Genomic DNA, 8,097 nt, shown 5'->3' with positions numbered 1-8,097 from the left:
AGATAATAAAACCAAATTCATAAACTTAAGAATTAGGTTATCTGAGTTATTGCTATACCCCCTAGGGATTGATATCTATACCCTCTCATAAAACATATACTTAATCCTTGGGCTGGACCCACATATAAGAATTCTTGTTTCTCTTTATTTATGAGTACTTGAGAAAATAGGGTGCATTTTTCTCTAGATAGTTTATTGACTTCACAATAAACAGTAGCATTAAGTTTGGAAAATTGTTTATTTTCTCTTCAGCAAATGCATTATCTGATCTTGACCATTTCCTCAAAAAAATATACAATTTCTCTAGTGTAAGAAAATGTGAGAATCTTGAGCCAGATTCTCAGCCTCTGATACTGCCTGAGGATTTTGTTACCCAAAGAATTCACCCAGAATGACATTCCTTCAGACCATCTGTATCCTTTTATTTCCTAGTTCCCAGATTGCATCTCCCCGGAAAGAACATTTTGGATATCAGTTTAAGTAAAAAATTATTTTTGCTAAGATTCATCCATCAAGGTGACAAATCAAAACAATAGGAAAAATTTTGATCATCCATTTATATATTCTAGATTTCAAATTCAAACTTGGATTGTTTCTGCACAGGCAGAAGGAAGAACCAATCTCAGATAAACCTTAACAAGCATGGATAATTTTTGCAAATTGCTGTCAGACTGTCTCCTCCTAGCAGCTACCAAATGTCAGTAAAACCATACTAATAATAGTAGAAAAATTATTGCCAATGTACATGGTCCTCTAGGAATTTTCCCTGTGTATGTATTGGGCAGGAGGAGGGAGGTCCTTTGGGGAGGTCCTTCTGTTACTAGAGCATTCAACTGCAGAAAAAAAGACCTGGAATTTATTAATTGTGACAGTTTTGCATGAAATGTACTTGAGCTCTTGACCCAATAATTGCATTATTGAGACCATACCTTGAAAGTGTAATAAAAAAGAAATATGAAAAAGAGCTCTCTGTTCAAAGATTTTAATAGCTGCATTGTATATAATTGCAAAACAAAACAAACAAAACCTGGAAGTGACCTTAATGTCCAATAGTAACAGAATGGTTAAATAAATCATGATACATTAGTATATTGGGATAAACTGAAGGAAGAATCAGGTTGGTCACAGGCAGGAAGGAAGGAGGGGGAAAGGGAAAGAAGGAAGAAAGAAAGGAAAGAAGAAAGGAAGGAGATCAGATACTTGAAAGATTAGTAAGAGTACCTTTCTGAACAAGAGAACAATCCAAATGACAGAGCTTATTGTCGTTGTATATTGAGATCTAAGAAAAGAAGGATAAAAATCTTTCAGTTTCTATGCTTTAAAAAAAGTGAGAGGGGTTATTTACATTGTTTTATTTCATATGGGAAAAGTGCAGCCTTTAGGAATGGGGGAGTAACTAACTATTGCAATTATGTATACCCTTCAGTAGAGTAAGTCAGGGTGTCTTCTAACAAGGTTTTCTAGCTTTTCTTATAGCAGAAAAAAAGTGAAAGAAATAAATGGAATAAGAATTTTCCCACTTCTTTTTACTTTCTATAGTTATGACTGTCAGTTTTTTTCTTAATGGCATTTACCATTGCAATCATGGTTCCCATAAGTAAGAATAAGAAAAAAAAATTCTAAGGTGTAGTAACTGTAATATTATAAAGACAAACAACTTTTAGAAACTTGGGATCTCTGATCACACAAAGATCAATCTCAACTCTAGAAAACTCATGATAAAAAATTTTGCCTACCTCCTGATAGAGAGGTGATAGATTCAGAGTGCCAATTCAGGCATACATTTGAGGGTGTGGTCAATGGAGAATTTGATTTGTTTGACTATACATGTGTTAACAAGATTTTGTTTTTCTTGCTTTCTCAATGGAGGTGGTGGTGGGGGTATGGGAAGGCAGGTCTTCATTGGAAATGAAATAAAATTTAATTTTAAAAACATTCTAAGAGCAATAAATTCATTTAAATGTTGAAAAGTATTCCATTTCCTAACATCTGTGAGAGTCAAGTTCATTTCTAAGTAGATTAGCTAAAAGAAAAACGTATTTTTTTTAAAACAGAGATTTCATTTAAATAGTCAGATAAATAATGTAGATAATGGGCACAGTAGATAAATGGCTGGGCCTGGAGTTAGGAAGACATGAATTCCAATCTGGCTTCAGACACTTAATAGCTGTATAATATTCAGTGAACCTGTACAAGTCATTTGATCTCTGTCTGCCTTAGTTTCCTAATATAAAATGGGGATAGTAACAGCACCTACTTTTCAGAGTTGCTGTGAGGATCAAATTTTTGTTAAGCACTTAAGATAGCACCTGGCACATGATAGGCACTTAATAGATACTTGTTTCCTTCCTTCCTTAAATTACAAGATTTTTTATGAAACTAAGTGTTTGCATCACTATTTATTAGGGATATTGATCTATAGTTTTCTTTCTCTTTATCACCTTTCTCTGGTTTAGGTATCAAGACTATATTTGTGTCACAGAAGGAATTCACTAGGGCCCCAAATAGGGTTTGTAATGTTAGAATTGCTTTTTAAATGTTTGGTAAAATTCACTTGTACATCCATCTAGTCTTGGTTTATTTTTCCCCTCACCTTTGAGAATTTATTTTTGGCTTGTTCAAATTTTATTTCTAAGACTAGAATATTTGCATTCTTTATTTATTACTCTGATAATCAAGGTATTTTATGTTTCTGTAAATATTCATATATTTAAGTCGTCATTTGTTGGCATAAATTGGGCAAAATAGTATCTGGTAATTTCCTTTATTTCCTCATTTGTTATCAATTATCCTTTTCCATTTTTAATACCAGTAATTTGATTTTATTCTTTTTAAAAAATAAGACTAACCAATGACATATTTTATTAGTTTTTTGAAACACTAGATTTTAGTTTTACTTTTTTAGTTCGATAACATTTTTCCTTTCAGTTTTGTTAATCAGTTCTTTGATTTGTATAATTTCTATCTTGGTGTTCATTTGGGGCTTTTTGTTTTGTTACAGTTCTAGTTTTTTTTTAAGTCATTCAGTGATTTATTCTTCCTCTCTTTTGTTGTTAAAAGTCCATAAGGATTGCTTTGGTGTAATCCCAAAAGTTTTAGTATTTTGTCACATTATTGTAATTTTTTTTGGTGAAATTGTTAATTATTTCTATGATTTGGTATTTGATTCATTGATTCTTTAGGATTAAATTATTTTCCAATTAAATTTAAATCTCTTCTTTAGAGGCTCTTTATTGATAACAATTTTTATTGTTGTAGTTAATAAGAGGTGTGTTTAATATTTCTGATTTTGTGCATTTTATCAGGTTTTATGTTCTAGCACAGTCAGTTTTTAATATGTGTGCCACACATGGATGAGAACTAAATATATTCCTTTTGATTCCCATTTGGAAATGGAACTTTTCTAAAGTTCTATTCAGCTACTTAATTTCTTTCTTGTTCACCTTATTGTTGCTTTTCCTCAGGTCTGAAAAGGGACACATTGAGGTCCCACCTAATATATTTTTGCTGTTTATTTCTGTATGTAATTTGATTAACATTCCCTTTTAAGTACTTAGATTATATGATATTCAGTGAATATATATTAAGTATTGATCTTACTTTATTGTCTATGTTGCCTATAAATGTAATATAGTTTCCTTGTTTATTTCTTTTAACCATGTCTATTTTTACCATTGCCTTGTCAGAGATAGCTATTGCCACTCCAGCTTTTTTGGTTCACTAGAGGCATAACAAATTCTGCTCCAGATCTTTATTTTAAGTCTCTGTGAATCTTTATTTTTCAAGTGTATTTATTTTTCTTGTAAACAGCATTATTGTTGGATTCTACTTTCTAACCCATTCTGTTGTCTTCTACCATTTTACAGGTGAGTTAATCCCGTTAACATTTATAGTAATGATTGTTAATCATGCAGCCTTTTATATTGTTGTTAAAAAGCAACTAGGTGACACAATGGATAGAATATGGGATGGGGAGTCAGGAAGACCTGAGTTCAATCCTGCCTCAGACACTTACTAGCTGTGTCACCCCATAAAAGTCACATAATCTCTCTGTGTCTATTTCCTCACGTGTAAAGTGGAAATAATATCACTTACCTCATAAGTTTGTAAAGATCGATTGTGTAAAGAGCACATTTTGAGATGTGCAAAGTGCTTTGCAAACCTTAAAGTACTATACGAGTGCTAGCTGGTATTTTGCATTTTCCTCCATCCTATCCTCTTGTACTTTTTCCTCTCTTTTGCTTGCCCACACCACCACTCCTTTACAAGTAAGCAAATAGTGGTGAAAAAAAAGGAGCCTGATTAATGCTATAATTGGAGGAATGTGCTTCCATTCTACTGTTCATCTTCTTTTCCTCTGACCCAATCTCTAACCAGTGCTCTTACCTTTCTTTTTTCTTTTTTCCTGCCCTTTACAATCAATCCTCTGAAGCTGAAGTTTGTTTTGCTTCTGCTTGTTTCTTCCCTGATACTACCATACCTATGAAACTCCGTCTGCTCTCTCTGTCCTCTCCTGTTTCCCTGTTGCGTTTAATATATTGTACACCAAATTCTGTATTCAGTCTTCCATCCCCTGTTCAGATAAGAATGAGGTTCATGTGGTACCCATTCCCCCATCCCTTGTTCCCTATTCGTATACACATCTCACAGACTGCATCCTGGACCATCTTCAGACATCCTAATCTATATCTCGCCACTGGACTCGGCTCACAGGTGAAAGTGAGGCTGGTGACTTTGCACAGCCCTCCTTCACTTAAATCCATTTCACTTGCAAGTCATGGCATAATCTTCCTGATGTCGTGGTCCTCTTTGAGAATGAAGGACAAACAACAACAACTCATCTTACCTCGTTATGAGAAATAGTAAGTTTCCCCTTCTTCCTCCTTTCTTTAGTGTATTTTTTCCATCCCTTTTCTTTCCCTTCATTACTATTAAAAGAAGCAGATCTGCTCCCCCAAATTTTTTGCTTGTTATTTGTAACTCCATCTCTGACCTTTGAAGACATTAACATTCTGAAGGGGCATTTAATTCTTCTAGCCCGTTAGAATAAAAGCCCCTCATCATCCCATTGTCCCTTTCATTTGCTCAAATGTTATTTTGCTCAAATGTAAGATTGTTCAAGTGGTATTCCAAAAGGCAAAAGATAAAAGCTTGCAACCACAAACAATTTAACCTTCTTCTCTTGAATCCTCTGTTTGAATTTCAAAGCTCCTACTTAGCTCTGGTCTTTTCATTAGGAATGCTTAACAGCCTACCATTTTTCCTCTGTGCAATTATACTTCGTTTCGCAGGGTAAGATATTCTTGGTTAAGAGACTTTATCATTTGCTTTAGAGAATGTAATTTTTCAAGCTCTCTTCTAATTTGTAATGGTAGTTGCCAAATGTTATATGATCCTGACTTTGGCTTCTTTATTCTTTCTAGTTGCTCAGACTGGGTTTTTTTTTTTCCTTTCATCTGGAAGCTCTGGATTTTGGCCACAATATTCCTGAGAGTTTTCATTTGGGAGTTTCCTGTTCGGAAGTGACTGGGGGATTCTTTGAAATTTTACTTTGCCCCAAAATCTCATAGAACTAGGTGGTTTTGTTTTATGTTTCCTTGAGCTATGGTATACAGTGTTTTTGTTTGTAATTTCTGATTATAGTATTTTTGTCTCATTGAAATGTTGATTTAATGATTCTATTTGATCCATTTCAATGTTCAGAGTCTGTTTCTTTAATATTTATCACCTAAACCCAAGTCTTCCAATTCTTTCCTCCATAGTTTTCATCTTATGCTTCATTTCTTCCACACATTCCTGCGATCTTTATGGTGAAGCCATCTTCTTCTCTGCATGCTGGTGTTGTGCCATTAATTTCTTAGACTTGGTTTTTCTCTTGGATGATTCTTGACCCATAATATTTCTTCATATTGTGCAGTATCTTCTTTTGTTTTCCCTTTTCTCTAGTCTCAGTTTTGATTTGGAATTTCCTATTAGGGTTAAGTTATCCTTCAATACTTTTGAACGGGATGGTAAGGTCCTATTTGGTCCTAACCTAACTTTGCTGGGTCTGATGGTTCTGATGGTTTCTTCTTCCCAAGTGTAAGGCAAAGAGAATGGGACGATCTTCCCTGCCCATTTGCGTGAACTTTGGGGGTGGGGCTCTCAGGGTCCTGGGAGGAGTGGCTACGACTGGAGCCAGTGGAAGCCTGTGGTGGGAGGAGCTTGCTGAACATTGGAACAGAGCTAAGAGGCAGTTGGAGAGGCACTTGGTAAGGCAGTTGGTGAGAGCAGTTAAGAGCTGAAGGAGAGAGGAAGCAGTCAGCTAGCTGGAGCACAGCTTGGAGATTGAGGCAGAAGCAGTGGCGACAGTGGCAAGCGCTACAAAAAAGCAAGACTGACCCTCATGGAGACCGGAGAGTGCTGAGCAGGGGCTTGAGGCCAATGGGTGGTCTTCTTGCTGGAGGGCCCTGGCATGGGGGGGGGGGTGGAGCACCAGTATGGCTTGGCTTGCTGCCATAATGTTTTTCTGTGGCCTCCTGGTCACTATTGTGAAATGGGCATACTGGCTTTGGAAGATTCTTGCCAGGATGTCAAATTGGGGACACTGGTCTGTGGGTCTGCTACTTTTGAGTTTCAATAAATGCTTTAACTCCTCTGCCTTCTACTTAGAGAATTCCTTATATCCTGCAATTCTGGACCATTCAGGAATATTCATGGTTATCTTTGAAGTCATGAATTCTGCCTTACTGATATACCAAGGTATGTTTGTACCTAGAGTGCTAGAAGGCTTCAGCATCCCAATTCAGATTTATGTGGTTGACTATCTCTGATCAGGGCACTGGGTGTTCCCCAACCTCCTAATCACTTTGTGCTTTCTCAGTCAAGGTGCTAGATAATCTTCTCTCCCCCTTTGGTTTTTAATAGTCAGAGTGGTGGATGGTCTTCTGTTCTCCCCCCACCCGAGATATCCATGTTTGGAGCATAGTTTCTTATGTCCCTTCTAGGGCTTACCCAGTTAAGGGTCTGAGTGGTCTTTTGTCCACTGATCAGAGAACTATTGCCTTTTCAACTTCTTTCTGGGGCTTCTCCTATCAGAGTGTTGGGTGGTAATCAGTCCTATGGGGCTTCCTTGATTACGAAGCTAGCTGATCTCTGTATTCCCTATGGCAGGGGTGGGAGACCTGTGACCTTAAGGACACATGTGGCCTTCTAAGTCTTTGGGTGTGACCTTTTGACTAATTCCAAGTTTTACTTAACAAATGCTTTTATTAAGGAGATTTGTTCTGTGAAGTTTGGATTCAGTCAAAGGGCTACCCTTGAGGACCTAGAGGACCACATGTGGCCTCCAAGCCACAGGTTCCTCACTCCTGCCCTAGGGCTTTTTCATTGGAGTGCTACCTCTTCACCATCAATGGCATTGTCATGGATTTCATATGTTATTTGCAATTGTATTAGCTTCTCTGAAATTACTTCTCTTCCAATATCCACAGCTTAGAAAACATTTTTGCGTAGTTCTGGACCAGATGAAGTTGCTCACTGAGGCAAACAGGGTTAAGTGACTTGCCCAGTAACTGTTTGAGGCCAGATGTGAACTCAGGAAGATGAGTCTTTCTGACTTCAGGCTTGGTATTCTATCCACTGCTCAAACTAACTGCCCTAAATAATTTGGTACTGGGCAAGAAATGAAGAGGTTGATCAGTGAAGTAGATTAGGTCTACAATGTACTGAAGCAAATGAGCAAAGTGAACTATATATATATATATATATGTATGTATATATATATATATATGTATATATATATATGTATATATATATGTATATATATATATATGTTTGATTCAAGTAAGATTGTTGACCCCTTTAAAGTTGCTTTCCTTTCAAAAAGCAGTTCAAAGAACTTGTGCTAGCAGCCCTCCTCCATGATAGTGTTATTAGTCTTACACCCTCACAGCAGCTGCAAGTGACGTTGGTACATTTCCCAAATGATAAATGGTCAAAGGATATAAACAGGCAGTTTTCAGAGGAAGAAATCTAAGCTACCAATATCCACGTGAAAAATTGTCTAAATCACTAATAATTAGAGAAATTCACATTAAAACAAATCTGAGGTATCAC

This window comes from Trichosurus vulpecula, chromosome 1 (genome assembly GCF_011100635.1).
Source record: "Trichosurus vulpecula isolate mTriVul1 chromosome 1, mTriVul1.pri, whole genome shotgun sequence".
NCBI classification, from domain to species: Eukaryota; Metazoa; Chordata; class Mammalia; order Diprotodontia; family Phalangeridae; genus Trichosurus; species Trichosurus vulpecula.
This window is presented reverse-complemented; position numbering follows the sequence as displayed.